At 48.2% G+C, this 17,486-nt stretch overlaps 1 protein-coding gene across 5 annotated transcripts in view; it reads left to right on the top strand.

Moving 5' to 3' along the window:
* The first annotated feature begins 212 nt into the window (after positions 1-212).
* The window catches only part of Vwa5b1 (von Willebrand factor A domain containing 5B1), a 71,925-nt gene continuing 54,651 nt past the window's right edge, over positions 213-17,486 (top strand). For 2 of the 5 annotated variants that reach the window (XM_087549432.1, XM_087549430.1), the window contains exons 1-2: positions 213-436; positions 739-1,055. The gene's annotated coding sequence lies outside the window, so the exon portion shown is untranslated. 5 annotated transcript variants of the gene reach the window in all.

Below are 17,486 nucleotides of genomic sequence, written 5' to 3'. Positions count from 1 at the left end.
CTGAATCGCCTGAAGGCAAGTGACTTATTTCCCCCTGGGAGGGTCTGCCCAAAGCCTGATGTCTCTGGAAGCCAGACATTTGCTATCAGCCCCTGCAGGAGTTAGCCAAGCCTGCTAAGTGGCCTCCTGCTTCCTCCTGTGCTCAGGAGAAAGGGGGGAAGGGAGGGCGCGGGGTGGGGAAAAGGCAGCACAGCCGTGTGAGCCTGGGGTGATTGTCATGGTTACGCTCTGACAAAACAAATGGCTCTGCTTCCTGCAGGCCACCTAAACAGCCATCGCAATGTTGGCATTGATCAAGCCAGCTGCCAGGGCTGCCAGGCACTGGGCTTGGGTACCAGAGCCCAGCCTGGGAGTCCTCTCCAGTAGCCGTGGGTACAGGGAGGCAGCTGCGTGGAGAGGAAGGATTTGCCCTCGCACATGTTGCTCCTGGGACAAGGTAAGGGTTGGTGCAACCCAACCCTGCAGCACAAGGACAAGGGGCCTTATCCTAAGCGCTGAGGGTGAGTGTGAGTGTACGTGCAGGGAGAGTTTGTGTGACAGAGACTTGCGCTGTGTGCTTGCCCTGGGGGGGAGGGGGTGTCTCGGGAGGTTCCAGCAGCAGAAGTGATAACCACATGTTGCTCCCATTGAGCGCGCTCTCTCTCTCTCTCTCTCTCTCTCTCTCTCTCTCTCTCTCTCTCTCTCTCTCTCTCTCCCCCTCCTCTCCCTCCCTTCTCCCTCCTCTCTTTTCTTTCTTAGTGTCTGTTTTCTGTGTATAATTCCTTCAGAGGCTCCTTCCTAAGTCTCTGTCTCTTCTCTCTGTCTCCCCTTATCTCTCTGTCTCAGCCTCCCATCTCTGCCACCCCCTTCCACCATCTCCCTGTCCCCATCATTTCTAGTCTGCCCTCTAGGGACCCGGGGCAGTCAGTGCTCTGTGGGTTGTGGGCTGCCCACCCCCTCTGCCAAGCTCCAGGCTCCTGCCTGCTGCCCTCTGGGTGCCTGGAGTGTGACTGTCTCCAAAGCGGCTGGCTGAGTGAACATTCTTCTTTGAGCTCTCACGTCCTGGGATCCTGGAGGTAAGAAGGTTCTGAACGGGGGTGGGGTGGGGGGTGGGGGTGGGGGGGATCTTTGGGAAGTGGAAGGTGGTGCATGTCAGGAGACCTGGCACTAGGAATAGTGATTTCTAACATGTCAAGACCCTGCTGGAAGTCCCCTCACATCTCTTGGTGCAGCTACGGAGGTCCCAGGAAGTCCTTGTTTTTTCTGATGTTTCTTTCCTAGCTGGTGGCACAGGAGGCTTCTGAGGTGGGGGCGGGGGGGGGATTAGAACCCTCTAGTAGCCCCTCCTCCACTCTGAAGAGCAACAGGCTGCAACAGGCATCTCTCTCTCTCTCTCTCTCTCTCTCTCTCTTTCTCTTCCTCCCTCTCTCCCTCCCTCCCTCGCTTTCTCTCTCTCCTTCCCTCCCTCCTCTCTTTGATTTAGAGGCAGTACCCATTTTTCACTTTCTCTGTTAGGACATAAGCCTCTTTCCTGTGTCGATCCATCTAAACCAAACAAGTCATAGGAAGTGGGCAGAGGCCAAAGGGCACAAAGGGCGACCTGCAGCTCTCTCACTTGGAAGAGGGGCATTTGAGGGGCATTTGTGGTTAACTGGGGAGGGAAAGGAGCTGAGCCATGATGCATGTGGGCTATGTCCTAGAGTAGAGGCACACTTCTGGAGGGACTCTCCCTGGAAGAAGTGACATGACACGGGTAGATAAGGGCATCATACATGTATGTAAACGTGTTCACATTTCAGGTGTGTGCATACAGTATGTGATGTGAAGGGAATTAAGTGTGTGGACATGCATGTGTGTGAACTAAGATTGTTAAGACTGTGGGCTGAGCCTGACCACGGGGCAACTGAGCAGGACTTGAAGGCCTGACATGTGAATGCAAAGTCCTTCAGCTTTGGGCGGTTCATTCATCTCCAAGGGGCAGTGCTTAGACCATTTCTAACCAGGCCCAGGTGATAGTCCGTGGCTCAAAGCAGGAAGGGAACCTGAGACAGGCCAAGGTGCCTGGCATGATAGTGGCTTGGGCTGTGAGCATCCTTCCATCATAGCTTTAGGAGTAGGGAAGATCGAGGGTCTGTGGCCTCTTATCGGAAGCACTGTCCTAAAACCTGGGCCAGATGATGCTCTCAGAATGTTGGCCAGTCATTGGCCATTGGGCTGCAAGTCAGTTGTCCAACCTACAGGGAAATGATCCTGGATTGCAACAATATGGTCAGAAGGATTGGGATGCCCACTAGATGCCCCATCCAAGTAACCAGGCCAGCTTTAGGCTTTGACCCTCTGTGCCTCTCAGAGCTGTTGCCCTCCCAGTGAGCACCTTCTCTGACCGGCTGCTCTCTCCTGGCATTGATGGTAGCCTTAAGGAGGTATAGATACTCTGTGGGAAAGAGTCAGAGAAGGGGCACCTGGGGTCCCTGGATAAACATCATGGCTTTGGGCTTCTACTCACCTGAGTTTTTTGCTGGGTGCTATTGTTTCTCACAGGGCCTCTCTGCTGATCTCTTGCAAGGTCTTAGCTCCAGAATCCAATGGCCAAGCCCTATAGACTCTCCTGGTCTCATAAGCTCCTTTATTTGGCCAAATTTGGGATGTGGCTTTGACAAAGCCAAATAATGTCAGTTAGACATTCTGGGTGGCTAGAAATGGACCAGCAGAGCCATTGGACCACATATGGCTCCAATTCATGGAGGGGGCACACAAGTCTATTGGCCTTGTTTACTCCTTCCTGGAAAACCAGCTTCTCTTTTTAGCCTCTGGAGCTTTTACCGAACCATAGAGCTGACAGTTGCAACTCTCTGTATGCCTAGGTTCTTTATGGAAAGGGAATTAAGGTCAAGGGAGCCTGATGTGGGACTAAGAAGACTTTCTAAAGGAAATGGTGTTAGTGCAGGGCTTTGGAGGAAGCAACAGAGGCACATGGCCACATGAGGAAAGAGAAGCAGTAAGTGTCTTTTATATAGCTGAACTGTGACATCAGTGGAGAAGTGGCAAAAAGGATTGGTTTAAGAGTGTTGAGTCAATTTGCATGATCAGACAGGATGAAGTGGAAAAAGGGAAAGGAATGAGATCCTCTGAGTCCCTGGGTGCCACCTGATGCCAGGTACTGAGCTGAGTGTTGGATTTCTGTTCTCTAAGAAATGAGGGCTCAAGCAGTAAAGAGTGGAAATCTCCTTCTTAAGCTTATGTCAACCAACACCCATGAGAAGGGCTCTTGAATCTGAGCTCCATGAGCTGGTCAAGAAGCAAGTGACAAACGGCCTGAGACAGTCTGGGGCACAGAAGCCACTGTGTACATTCATGGATCATCTGCTTACCCATCTGCAGCTGGGAGACAGCAAACCTCTTTGGGAGGGAGCAAAGAGTTGACAAGGGGGACAGCTTAAAGTAAGAGCTCGAGGGAGGTTCAACTCCAGTCCTTTGTTTCTTCTAGTCTTAGTGTTTCTTCTAGTCCTGAAAAATAATTTCCAAAAGCAAGAGAGGGAGCAATTGGAGAGGAGGCCAGGGGCTAGTGTGCTCCCTAGACCTTACTCTAGTGTCTAATTCATCCCCATTTTGCAGAGGTTAAAAAGACATCCTGGGGGGGGGGTCTCAAAGAGCTAGAGTCATGGGCACAGAGCAGATGGAGAAGTCATTTTACTAGCATGAGACTGGAGATGGGGCATGTGGTCCAGCATCTCCTTAGCAGGTGCTATATCAGCTGGGTATCTGAGAGAACTGACAATAAGAATGGTCTTCATGCCACCTCTAGAGATGTTCGAACCACTCTGTGAATGACAACTCTTAGATATAGCTCAGAAAAGCTGAGGAGGAATCTAAAGAGGTGACATGGAGGCTTAAAAGAGCCCAGAAGGATAAGACACTTTAGAGGAGCATGGATGTAAGTTGTGGAATGAACATAGGCCTAGGGCATAGTGTCTGTCCAAGCTGCTAACTGAGACTGCACAATTGCCAGAATCTAGGCTTAAAAGTCATTCTCACCGGGGTCTGGGAGGAAGGATCACAAACATGAGAACCTGGATGATCCCTAGAACCCACATAAAAATGCCAGATGTCATGGAAGGAGCTCGTACTGCCATCTTTGGAGATGCTGAGACAGTGGCTTTCTGGCTAGCCAGTCTTGCCTAATTGGTGATCTCCAGGCCAGTGAAAGAGCCTGTCTGATAAAGAGGTAGATGATATTCCTAAGGAAGACACCTAAGGTTGGCCTCTGGTATGTGTGTGCACGCTCATGCATGAGTCTTAGTGTTTCTTTCCAGGGATAAAACAACCTTAGCAAAAACAACATGGTGGGGTGGGGGATGGTTAATTTCTGCTTCTAACTCTCAGGTCACATTCAGGTCACTGAGGGAAGTCAGTACAGGAACTCACACAGGGCAGGAACCTGGAGGCAGGAACTGGTGCAGAAGCCATGGAGGACGGCTGCTTACTGGTTTGCTCAGCCTGCTTCCTCATAGCACCCAGCCCAGGAGTGAAATCATCCAGAGCAGCCTTGGCCCTCCCACATATAAGAAAATGTCCATTATATTTTTCTACAGGGCAATCTTATGGAGGCATTTTCCCAATTGAGAGTTCCTCTTCCCAAATGACTCTAGCTTGTGCCAAGTTGACATGAAACAAACACTCACATACACCCACATACCCCAAGTACAGACGAGCTGAGTACTTATACAAATGCTCTGCATATCTGCCTGCCCTTGCTCAAGCCGCATGGCAACTCCTGTGCACAGTCAGCCCCTATGTGCATCGGTGTGTCTGAGACTGTTGGGTAGAAGAAGCAATGGCCATAGAATGCCAAAGAATTACACCATTGGATGAAAGTCTCATTGAAGCCACGGGACTCAATGAGGAGTTTTAGAGGGGATGTTGGGGCCTTTGGTCCCACACACTGTCATAGACAAAGGAGAGCCGAGACACCAAGCCAGTGACCAGCCAAAAAAAGAGAGAGAGAGAATTAATAACAATGAAGTCTGAAAATTCAAATGTAATAAACAGAGAATTCTCTAGAAAGCCCACGCCTATTCAACTCAATACTTGATTTGTTCTTGGTCCACTCAAAGTTTTCACATACGATTACAATCTTATTCTGATCCAATGTAGAACTGTTTTCAAGTTTTTAATTTTATTTTTCTCCAAAATAAATTCCCAGTTTAAAAATTGTTCTTCATCATTTCCCGTGAAACCTTGTCATTATTTTAAGAGGATTTCCCTCCAGCTACTGGGGAAAACGTGGAGCCTTCTGTAGTCTGCGTTTTAAGGCTTGTGAGTGACTGGATGAGCAGGAAACCGTGGCACTGCTGGCTTGCTTGCGTCCACACTGTCCACCACCACAGTTCACACCTTAGTTCATTTATTCAACATTTAATGAGCACCTACAAGGTGCTAGCCACCTTCCTGAGTACTGTTGAGAAAATTAAAAGCCCTTTCTTCATGGAGTGCGTATCATAGTGGACACATTCGTCATCATCTTTTCCTTCACGTGTTTGTCACCTCGTAGCGTGGCTTCCATCCCTGACCATGCATCACCTTAGCTTATAGACCGGAACATTCACGGCTTCGCTGGCCAAGTTTGATTGTGCTGCAGTAACATGAGACACATGCTCACAGCAGGCCACATGTCATCATGGAAGGCAATCCCGCCTCCACATGCGTTTCCAAGATTGCTACGGCAGGAAACAGGATGCCACCAAGCACACACTGCTTCCATAACCTCTTCCCAGAGGCGAGGGACTCCACTACTGCATAGCTCAGTGGTTCTCAACCTTCCTGATGCTGCGACCCTTTAATACGGCTCCTCATTGTGTGATGACCCCCCCAAGCGTAAAATCATTTCATTACAATTTCATAACTGTAATTTTGCTACTGTTATGAATCACAGTGTAAATATCTGATGGACAGGATATGTGATATGTGACACACACAGCCCCCTCAAAGGAGGTCGTGAAAGCTACTGCCATAGCTCGTTGCCTGAAGCAAGACATACCTCAGGTTTTCAAGGAGGGCAGGGGCAGGCAGCCTGCCCTGTCTCTATGAAGAGGAGAGCCCAGGTCTGCTCAACAACATGGAGATCATTGTAGGCTTAACCAAAAGGGCAGCAAGGGAGCCTCTGTCAGAACACTAACAGAGTACAAGGTAGAGTGCAGAGTTAGATCTACCGTAGTTGTTTCCAGGGTCTTAGCACCCAACCACAGCCCTAGTCACTGGCTCTCAGCTCTAATCGGCAGATGAAAATCCCTAAGGCCAACAGAGTCAGACTCCTAACTAGTGCAGCCTTAGCAGAGTGATGGGTTGGTCTCTGCAGAAGCCTCAGCCTTCCTGCACTCCCCCGTCCTGAGCTGCAGTCTCCTGGTCTTTAGGATGAAAATTGCGGGGCTGCTGGAGTTTGAGTTTGTTTCTTGTTTTCCCTCTCTCCTGGCTCTTGGTGTGCTAACATTTGTGGATGGATGCAGAAGGGCTTGGGTTACAAATTGCATGCGTTATGAATGAGCGCCATGCTTTTATGACTCACTACTGAGTTTGAAAATGTTAATTGGTCACAGGCTAAAAGCTCCCTGGACAACTTTTAATTACATCACTTTTACTCTTTTAAGCTGCCAAAGACTTCTGAGGTAGCCCATTTCGAAAGCCTTTTTAGAGGTCTGAGCTCGGCTACCTGGGCCACATCCTTCTCCTATCACCCCCTTACACAGGGAGAAGCCACCCATGTGCCTTCAAAAGTCAGACAGAGCTGGGTGTGGAGGTGCACGTCTCTCATCCGAGCAATCAGGACAATGAGGCAGGAGAGCTGATCATGAGTTCAAGGCCAGCTACTCTGGGCTATACAGAAAAAACCTACCTCAAAAAAAAAAAAAAAGCCACTCACTGTGTGTAATACATTCTAGGTTGTCATGTTGTACTTCCTCTTGACGGCTCTGGGCAGCAGGCTGGAGTAGTGTGCTATTTCCACAGGTCAGAAAGCAGATGCTTAGCCGAGGGAAGTCGTGTGGCACATCACTGGGGGGCACACTACAGAGCCTATCGTCAAGCTGAATTCTGTTCGGGATCTAAGGCTTTTGGCTCCCAGGCTGACTGGGTGGCTCCTCTCTCACCTACATCTCTGCTTGGCTTAGTCTCCATAGCTAACACCTCCAGTTGGTAACTGGGCCTCTCAAAGAGAAGGCTGCCTCTTTTCCTGTGGGTGAAGGATCCCATAGCTCCAGGTGTGGCATTGTAGGAAACACAACCAGGGTTCTCTCCCCGACACCATCACCAACTACTCACTCTCTGACCCAGGAGGATTTCTGAACCGCTCTTGGGTTTATTTGAATAGTATGTAAATCAAAACAAAACGATGTCCACAATTATGGTCCCAAGGAACTGAGAGATGATTAATGCAGTACTTGACTTCATAATAGTTTGGAATTGGACTGGAGAGATGACTCAGCGGTTAAGAGCACTGACTGCTCTTCCAGAGGTCCTGAGTTCAAATCCCAGCAATTACATGGTAACTCAGGTGTATCTGAAAACAGCTACAGTTTGCTTATAATAAATAAATAAATAAACCTTTAAAAATCAGTTTGGAGTTCTGGGAGGACTCTGAGTCCTAGATCTTATTTCCATATGTCTGCTTAGCACCTAGGGTACATCCCAAGGGCAGTGATTCCCAGCCATGCTTCTTAACTTTCTGAGGGTTCACACAAGCCAAGGGGCACCACAAACCACATGCCAGGTTGGTTCTTCTGCAGCTTGGTGCCTGGGAAGAGCTCTGTTGAGGCATTTCCCACCCCTTCATTCAGCTGCTCTCCCATAAAGGTCACGGGGCCAGTGCTAACTGGAGTAGGTGAGTAATAAAACTATCATGAAGTCCAGCACAAGGATGGGAACCAGGGTGATCCTGAGGGCACCCCCAGAATCAGGTGAGGCCTGATAACAGCAAGCTGGCTACAGGCTCACTGACCGTGCCACAAGACATGAACTGATTGAAGGCAGCAAGGCACAGAGGGCCATGGGCCAAACAGTAGGTTCCTGAGCTTGGCCTCAACCCTGCTTCTATCACCAAGTGACTGTGTGACCTTGAGGCTTACTTAACCTCTCTGGATATTGTTTTCCTCCACTGTAAAGGCATAACCTGCCCTTATGGAAATTAAATGAGATCATGGAGGGTCCTTCAGAAGCCCACCCCCAATCTGAGGATCAGACTAAGCAGTGAACAAGCGGTCTCCTTAAAAGGGCAGAGCGGTAGGGATGCAATACAGAGCATGGCTTCCCGCCTGACCTGTGCTGTGCCTCCAAAAGCCCCTGAGACCCTGGGCTGCCCACTAAGGAAGAGGGTATGGGATTTGCTTTCCTATTGACTGTTGTCTGGCCTGGGCACAGCTAGGTGGGAGCCATCTGACCCAAGCCACTTACCGGCTCCTTCTTTAAACAAGCATTGTAGGGTGATGTGGTTGAGAAAGTGATCACTCAAGCCAGGGCCCTGCCACCCATGGATGTGTCACCTTGGGCAGGGTAGGGAACCACTCCATGCCTCAGTTTTCCTGCCTGCAGAATGGGGGTGGTAGAGTGACGGCCAGGCCTTTTTCCTGGCTCCCCTGAGCATTATCTACTTACAGAAGTCCTTCAGGGTAATACCTGGGATCATTCCTGTGTATAGCAGTTTTGTTTTGTTTTGTTTTGTTTTAAAAAACTGTTTCAGACTCTATTCTGTATGCTGGAAACAGAACAAAGACAAGGACATCCCTGGTTCCTATCTCTAGGAACTTAGACTTCTAGAGATATTAGGCAAAGGCAGACACTAAGCCAGTAACCCATCCACCTCCAGGCCCCACATTCTATGGTGTGCCTGTCTAGTCACTGCAGTTTGTGTGACAGTAGGAGTACCAGCCTGGGATCTATACTGAGTGGGAAGCAGACCTGGTGGTCCTCAGGCCTGGTGGCTTTTACTGCTTGTCCAGTGTTCTCTGCCAACCACACGGCCTCCCTGTGCCATCTGACGGGGCAGCCTGTGGTAGAGAGAGGCCTCTCAGCTTGTCACTAGCTGATCTAGGATCTCAGAGGGAAGTTAAGACGATGAACGTATTCTGATGCCCACACACACAGGCATGAGCCCTGGAGTGCCTGGATGTACATTGGTGGGGAGGGAGGGGCTGAGGGTGATCAGGGTCTCCATAGGAAATGGCAGAAGTTCAGAGGCCCGGGTAGAGTCTAAGTGGATGGATGAGTTAGACAGCATCCTCCCCATAGCCCTGTGAACCATTGCTGAGGACCAAAGCTAAGTCAGCATCCTGTACACGGCCCCTCTCCTGCATCCTCCCCATAGCCCTGCCATTTCTCCGAGGGACCGAGTAGAGAAACTGAATTTCAGAGACACTCCCAGCTGGGGAGAGATAGGCAAGGAAGACAAAGGAAGATTCTAGAAGCAGGAACCAGCTTCCTTGTCTGGTTTTTTTTTTTTTTAACATCATGCAGAGGTATTTGGAGAGAAGACCAGTCAATGGTCACTCTACTTTCTTTAGCACACCTCTGAAGAGCCGTTTTAGAGTAGCCCTTCCTCTGTCCATCATCCTGTCGATCCTCTGAAGGTAGGTATGCCTGGTCTGGAGACAGGGACAAGGATAGAAGGCCTGTTAGAATCCATTTTAGTGACTTTTAGTCCCTTTCCATGGGGTTTCGGTGATGCTAACAGCTCAGTGGGTAAGTTCACCTTTAAAGGCACTGCAGAAGGGTGACTCAAACTGAATTGTTAGAGACAGAATCTGATTTTCCTAGCAACACGTGTCTTTGTTTGAGAAGCCATCACCGGCAGACTTTAGCACTGCAGGCTCCAGAGGGGGCCCCAGGGAACAGGCCACCTGCCAGCCAGCAACATTTGCATGCACTTAAGCCATACCTCTAAAGACCTAAGACTGTTGATGGAGACTGCAGTGGGCCTCTTCTGGAGTTTCCCGGCGCCCCCATTTCTCCCTTCTCCGGCAGGTCAGTTACCCCCTGTGACCTGGTAAGTTCAGAAAATGTGGATAACCTGGGCCTGTGACTCCTTTGCTAACTGTCCTGGACATGAGCAGGGGCTGGACTCCGTGCTCCTAGACAAGGGGAGGACAGCAAGGACAGAGGCGGGGCATTTTCTGTCTTGACTCTCTCCAAGGAAGATCACAGATGCCTCCGGGATGGGATCCTATGAGCTTTAGGCTGAGAAAGAACATTTCCTCTACTATTCCACTGCTTACGTGAGCCTACAGTCAAGGCCTCGCTTGGTGTCACCTCTTGACAGTATAGTCTGTCCCCACTCATGGCATCCAGGGGTCTTAATACATAGAGTTCAGGCTAGCCTCAAACTACAATCTTTCCTCTTCCATCTCCAATGAATTGTGATTGTCAATACGAGACACTGCATCTAACTCCTCCCCTGTTCAGCATCAACTATGGGTCCCACACTGACAGGGAAGACAGGGATCTTATATTATGTAATCGACTTGCTAGGTTCACAGAGAAGGCTATGGGCTGCATCTGGGCATCATCATGCAGCTGGGTTGGTGGATTCACCCTCATTTTCCACCCCTCCATTGGCTCCTGTGCCCTCTCCCAAATCTAGCTTCTCGCTGCTCTCACTACCTTCTATTTCTCACCTCCGTTATGATCTCTTCCCGCCTCTCATAATTCTCCTTCTGGTTTCGTGACCTCCACACACTCATACAGAAGCACACACACACCCTATAACTTTAAGTCTAGGTTGTGCCTATGCGAGAAGATATGGCGTTGGTCTGTCCATCTTTGAGTCTGGCTTATTTCACTTAGCAGCATGACTTCCTACTCCACCGACGTTCCTGCAAATGTCCTGCCTCCACTTTATGGCTGCACAGCAAGACCCTGTACCACTTTTTCTTTATCCATCCATCTGCTGATGGACGTCCAGGCTGGCTCCATTTCCCAGCTAGTATAAAGAGAGCAATGAGCAGCATGGTTCTGCAAGTGTCTCAACACGGGTGTGCAAATGTGTCAACACGGGTGTGCGAATGTGTCGACACAGGTGTGCAAGTGTCTCAATATGGGTGCATAAATGTGTCAACATAGGTGTGCAAATGTGTCAACATAGGTGTGCAAATGTGTCAACATGGGTGTGCAAATGTGTCAACATGGGTGTGCAAATGTCTCAACATGGGTGTGCAAGTGTCTCAACATGGGTGTGCGAATGTGTCGACACAGGTGTGCAAATGTCTCAACATAGGTGTGCAAACATGCCAACATAGGTGTGCAAATGTCTCAACATAGGCGTGCAAGTGTCTCAACATGGGCGTGCAAATGTGTCAACATGGGCGTGCAAGGGTCTCAACATGGGTGTGCAAATGTGTCAACAAAAGTGTGCAAAATGTCAAATGGGTATGCAAGTGTCCCTATGATGTGTTACCCTGAGGTCCTTCAGGGAAATCTCCAGGAATGGTATGTCTGGGTTCTGTGGCACAGTCTGGTTTTACTGTCTTTGAGGATGCTCTGTATTGATTTCCATGGTGGCTACGCAGGTTTCTATTCCCAAGAACAGTGAAGGGTTCTTCTCTCCCCCACAGCACTCCCCCCCCCACCCCGCCTCCAGAGTCTGCTGTCATTTGTTCCCTTGAGAGCAGACATTCAGACTAGGGTGAGACTGTCTCAAAGCAGTTTTAATTTGCATTTCTCTGATAAGGATATCGAATATGTTTTCAACTGCCTATTGGCCATTCATGTTTCTTCTCAGGAGAGACGTCTGTTCAGTTCATTAGTCTGTGTACTGGTTGGCTCATTTAGTCTTTAGTGTTTATTTCTACAGTTCTTTATATATCCTACATATTAATTCTCTTGTCTGCTGTGTAATTGGCAAAGATGTTTTCCCTTCCTGTCCGTTGTCTCTTCACTCCGCTGATTGTTCTGTGTAATTCTGCTGGTCAGCACTTGCAATTATTTCTTGAGCTATTGGGATCCTTTCCAGAGGAGCCCTGCCTGTCAACAGAGCCCCTGCCTCCAGTTTTCTGGGGGAATGTGTCCTGAATGGGTGGCTGAGAGAAAGAACACAAAGTATGGGGACAAGGGACATGTCTGTCTTGTCCTCCGTCTGTCTGATGGGTCTGGAACAGACTTCAGCATGCAACAGACATGCCTTGTCCATCCGCTGACAAGACACAGCACATTCAAAGGAAACATGTGATATGAGAACAGCTGGTTCTCTCTGCAGAAAGGACTCAGAGGGCTCTGTGGAAATGGAAGTCTTTAAGCAGGGCCTTGAGAGTGGCTAAGATTTCCTTCAGGGGTCTGGGGCAAGCCAGCAACATCAGAAGACAGAGCTTAGAGTAATAGTTGGGAGAGGGGAGGTGTTGATGAGCCAAAAGATGACATAAATGTAGTAATTGTAAACATAGGAGACATAAAGGCGGGGGTATGGCACATGGATGTATGACTCTGGATGAGGGACAGTTTGAGCATGGAAGTCAGAATGTGAAAACCCTAGAGTTCTAGAAGCTTGGTACAATTGACTTAGACTCTAGGAAAACACCAATTGTGGCCCACTTTGACGGAAGGATTTGGCTCCCAGACTGTGGTTTGAGCTTGAGCTCCCTAAAGAAGAGAAAGGGATTTCTAGGGGTAACAAGAGGAATGGGACCCCAAAACTGAGGTAAGAGGGTAGGTTTGAGTCCTGACTCATGTGTTGAGTTTTGTGGTCTGTCTAGTATAAGACCAGCTAAGCCCACTTAGCCAAGGGACACCAGCCTTTGAAGTATGATGTGGGGATGGATCTGGCCAGGTTGGGGGTGAGAGACTTCCAGGATGCCAGGACAGAGCCAAATTGCTATGTCTGAGCCAGTAATGGGTTAAGTTGCTAGCAATGGAATAGATTTCATTGACAACGGAGATCCCGGTTGGAGATCTAAATTTCAGCGAAGATCCATGGGAACTTCCCTACTCTAAAGGTGTGAGGAAAGCTAAGACTCAGAGCGTTAACTCAAATACTCAAGGAACACATCTCCAGAATAGCAGAGCCATTGGGCCTATGACTCTGTTTGTGGCTCTCTCGGCTCTAACCTTAAACAGGGCTCCAGCGTTGCTCTAAACAAGCCTAGCCACGGCAAGGCACATTCCTGTCTTTGTGCTTGCTATTTTTCCTTTTGAGGCAGTGGTAGGAGTCAAACAAAGGTGACTTCTGGGCAAGTGCTCTACCAATATGCTATATCCATAGCCCGTTCTAAATCTCTTTTTAAAATGCCAAACTCCCCCTAGCAAGGGAGTGTGGACATCCCCGAGCCTCAGAAACCCTGATGTAGGTACCCGCCATCCTGCCTGTAGCAGCTGGAGATGCAGTCTCCAGGAGTCTTCTGTCTGCCCCCATTCTGTTCCTGTTGCTTCTCCCGTACTCAGTATAGACTGAGAAAAAGCCCAGGACAGGAACAATGGAATATGAAAAGGGAACTGATTCCCATCGAAGTTGACCTCTGGTGAACTGTGACCTACTAGGATTGAACTTGTAAAGTGAACCGTAATGATGTCAGTTGGCCTAGAGGACCTTTAAGGCAACCCTCTGAGAGATCTTTCTCTGAACCGAGTCTGATAGAGGACACTGGGACAGAAGCAAAGATGTCACAGTAATGCTTTCAAAGAAGTCATCAGGGTTGGGGATTTAGCTCAGTGGTAGAGCGCTTGCCTAGCAAGCGCAAGGCCCTGGGTTCAGTCCCCAGCTCCGGAAAAAAAAAAAACAAAAAAACAAAAAAACAAAGAAGTCATCAACTTGTACATGATAGATAGATGGCTGTAGTGCCTTGGAATGTGGGATGTGATATACAATAATACATGGGATATGGAAACCATGGAGAGATAACATCAGAAGGACAAGAGTGTCCAGAGAGACTTCCTGGGGCTGGAGAGATGGCATAGACAGTAGAGCGTTTGCCATGTAATCAGGAAGACCTGGTTTTGGTTACTGGAACCCATGTGTGGTGGTTTGAATAGTCTTGGCCCATGGGAAGTGGCACTGGTAGGAGGTGTGGCCTCATTCGAGGAAGCATGTCACTGTGTAGGTGAGCTTTGAGGGCTCCTAGTGCTCAAGCTCTGCCTAGTGCGGGAGAGAGCCTTCTCCTGGATGCCTGAAGGAGATAGTCCTCTCCTGGCTGCCTTCAGATCAAGATGTAGAACTTTTGACTCCTCCAGCACCATATCTGCCTGCATGCTGCCCTGAGGATAACGGACTGAACCTCTGAAACTGTAAGCCAGCCCTAACTAAATATTTGTCTTTTTATAAGAGTTGCCTTGGTCATGGTGTCTCTTCACAGCAATGAAACCCTAACTAAGAAGCTGGTACCAAGGGACTGCCGTGATAGGCCTGACCATGTTTTTGTCTGGAGAAATGTAGATTTGAAGACTTTGGATTTGGAAAGAAATGGGATGCTTTAAGTGGGGCTTAGTGGGCCATCCTAGGAGGAATATGGAAGAAGTTGGTGCTGTGTGTCATTTAAACTCTGGGGGTCTGGCTCAAGGGGTGTAGAGGAGAAGAATTTTAGTAGGTTGCCTAGGGATCTTTTTTGGTTCTTTTTTTTTTTTTTTCGGAGCTGGGGACCGAACCCAGGACCTTGCGCTTCCTAGGCAAGCGCTCTACCGCTGAGCTAAATCCCCAACCCTTACTTTTTTTTTCTTTTTTGGTTACCTAGGGATCTTTCTTGTGATATTTTACTTTTTTTTTCTTTTTTTCTTTTTTCTGGAGCTGGGGACCGAACTCGGGGCCTTGCGCTTGCTAGGCAAGCGCTCTACCACTCCCAACCCCTCTTGTGATATTTTGATGAAGAATTTGACTCCTTTTTTGTCCTTGTCTGACAAGTCCGTTTGAGTATTAGTTAAAGAGATTTAGATTATCGCATTAGCAAAGGAAGTCTCAAAAACACCTAGTGTAGACTTTGTCCTGTGGTCCACTCCTATGGGAAGCATTTTGATCAAGTATAGCAAGCTTAGAAGGGAAGAATACAAAACATATGGTTCAAAGAGTAAAGGGGCACCAGGAAGTAGAATGAAGCTAAAGCTTGTGCTCAAGGATATTAAATGGGATTAAGGGAATGGTGACTTCAGGGCAAGATCCCACCCAGCCAAGCTCATTGTTTGTACATTTGCAGTTGAACAAGGGAGAGTTATATCATGTTAGGCATCATTATGACCTGGTTACTGCTTTCATTTAGACATAAGAAGATAATGATTATGTGTCAAATTGACAAAGGATGGATCGTGATAGGTAGTCTCCGCTGTCAACTTGACTGTATCTGAAGCAAACTATAACCCTGAACGTATAAAGATCTTGTGAACAGGTATAAGAAAGGCTTAAGTCCAGGCATGGTGTACATGCCTTTAATCCCAGCTCCCCAGGACACATAGGCATGTAGATCTCTGAGCTCGAGGTCAGTTTACAGAGCAAGTTCTGGGGCAGCCATGCCTAAGCAGTGAAGGATGTAATAGAACAGGGGTTCGGGGGGGGGGATATTCCAAAACCAGCAATCAGAACTCAGCAACTTCAGCCTTATGGCTCTGACTTTAGAGTCAAGGGTAGAAGGGATTACAGGGACGATTGATGCTGGTTAGCTGGAGCTAAGAAATTAGCGGGGATTAAGAAGAGACTAGCATCACCGAGGTGAAATCTTCTGGGAAGTGTTTTCTGCAAGGACGAAGAAGCTGTGTTCCAGAGATACCCAAGGTTGTACCTCGTGCTGCAGTTGGACTTTATAGTGTGTAAGAGTCACCCAGGTGGTACTGGCTTTGAAGGCATGAAGGGGTCATGGGGAGCAGCTGAGGCTTGGTCCTATAAGAGACCAGAAAAGGTACAGCCTCAGTTGCAGTTAACAGCCCAGGACTGAAGGGACCATGCAAAAATGTTGAAGCTTGGCACCATGAAGAGAGTTTGTGAGAGACTGTGGGTGAAGCCTAGTTGCAGCAGAAGACCCCAGTGTATTGGAAATGCCAGTACCATGAGATGGTCAACAAGAACGGCAGCAGCAGTGGAGTGCAGTCAATCAGAGCCTAGAGTGCTACAGAGGGCAGAGCTGGAGAAGTGATGCAAGCCCTTTGGAGGAGCCCAGAAGATCATGAGTAGATCCCAGACATTGAAACAAGAAGCTGTAACATTGAAGTTGCCTTGGCGACCCCAAGATATTAGAGATCCCAGAGCCATGGAATATCTGTCGAGGAAAGATGCTATCAGGGAGAGGAAACAGCCCAGGAGAAAGAATTGTGTTGCAAACAACAAAGCTAAAAGGAGTTGAACATCAGACATGGAGATGTAGTGTTTGGAGTCCGCCCATCTGGTGTTTGGTCTTACTTTGGTCCAGGATTTCCTCACTATGATGTTTTAGGAAGGGTAATGTATGTCCTGTGATGTGGGATTATGTGATCTTCTTTTTGATTTTGTAGATTAGAGTTAAGAGATTGCATGAATCTCAGAAGAGACTTTGAACTTAAGACTTTTAACACTGTTGAGAATGTTATAGACTATGGAGACTTTTGAAGTGGGATTAAATGTGTTTTGCGTTATGCTATGGCTAGGTATGGCCCCCATAGAGTCATGTGTTTGAACAAGCCTATGGGGGCCAGGGAGTGGTTTGAATATTGTTGGCCCATGGGAAGTGGCACTGTTAGGAGGTGTGGCCTCATTGGAGGAAGAGCTCTCGACTCCTCCAGCACCAAGTGTGCCTGCACCAAGTCTGCCATAATGATAATGGACTGAATCTCTGGAACTGTAAGCCAGCCCCAATTAAATGTTTGCCTTTAAAAGAGTTGCCTTGGTCATGGTATCTCTTCACAGCAGTGGAACCCTAACTAAGACACCATGTAAGACAATGTTCAAGCACCACGATGTGTATTTGTAGTCACAGTGTTTAGGGATTCAGACAAGCAGTCCCTGGGGCTTGCTGGCCAGCTAGCCTAGTCAAATTGATAAGTTTCAGGTAACAGTAGAAAGTGTCTTCGAAACAATATCTGTGGTTGGCGCTGGCCAACCATATTCCATATAGACACACACAAACACACACACTATACAGATATACACACAAACATATACACACATACCCATACTCCATACAGATACACACACATATGCATGTGCACACACACACACACACTTCTTACAAATACACACACGTGTACACATTCCATACATCTGTATGCACACTCCACATAATAAACACACATACACACTCCATATGCAGACACACATTCCACACACATGTACCCTTCATATAGACTCACATATTCCACATAACACACACATTCCATACAGAAACACAAATACAAGCAGACATACACATGCATAGTCCACACACACACACACACACACACATTCCCTACAGACATACACACACATGCACACAAACTCCACACAGATGCATACACATACAAACCCACACCTATACACACACTTCACACACTGCAACATGAAGGCTTCATGGGATGGGATATGGCTTGCATGATGAGCAGAGAAGGGC

This window comes from Rattus norvegicus, chromosome 5, assembly GCF_021556685.1.
Source record: "Rattus norvegicus strain SHRSP/BbbUtx chromosome 5, alternate assembly SHRSP_T2T, whole genome shotgun sequence".
Taxonomy (NCBI): domain Eukaryota; kingdom Metazoa; phylum Chordata; class Mammalia; order Rodentia; family Muridae; genus Rattus; species Rattus norvegicus.
Note: the sequence above shows the minus strand (reverse complement) of the source record. Positions and strands in the feature narration are given on the sequence as shown.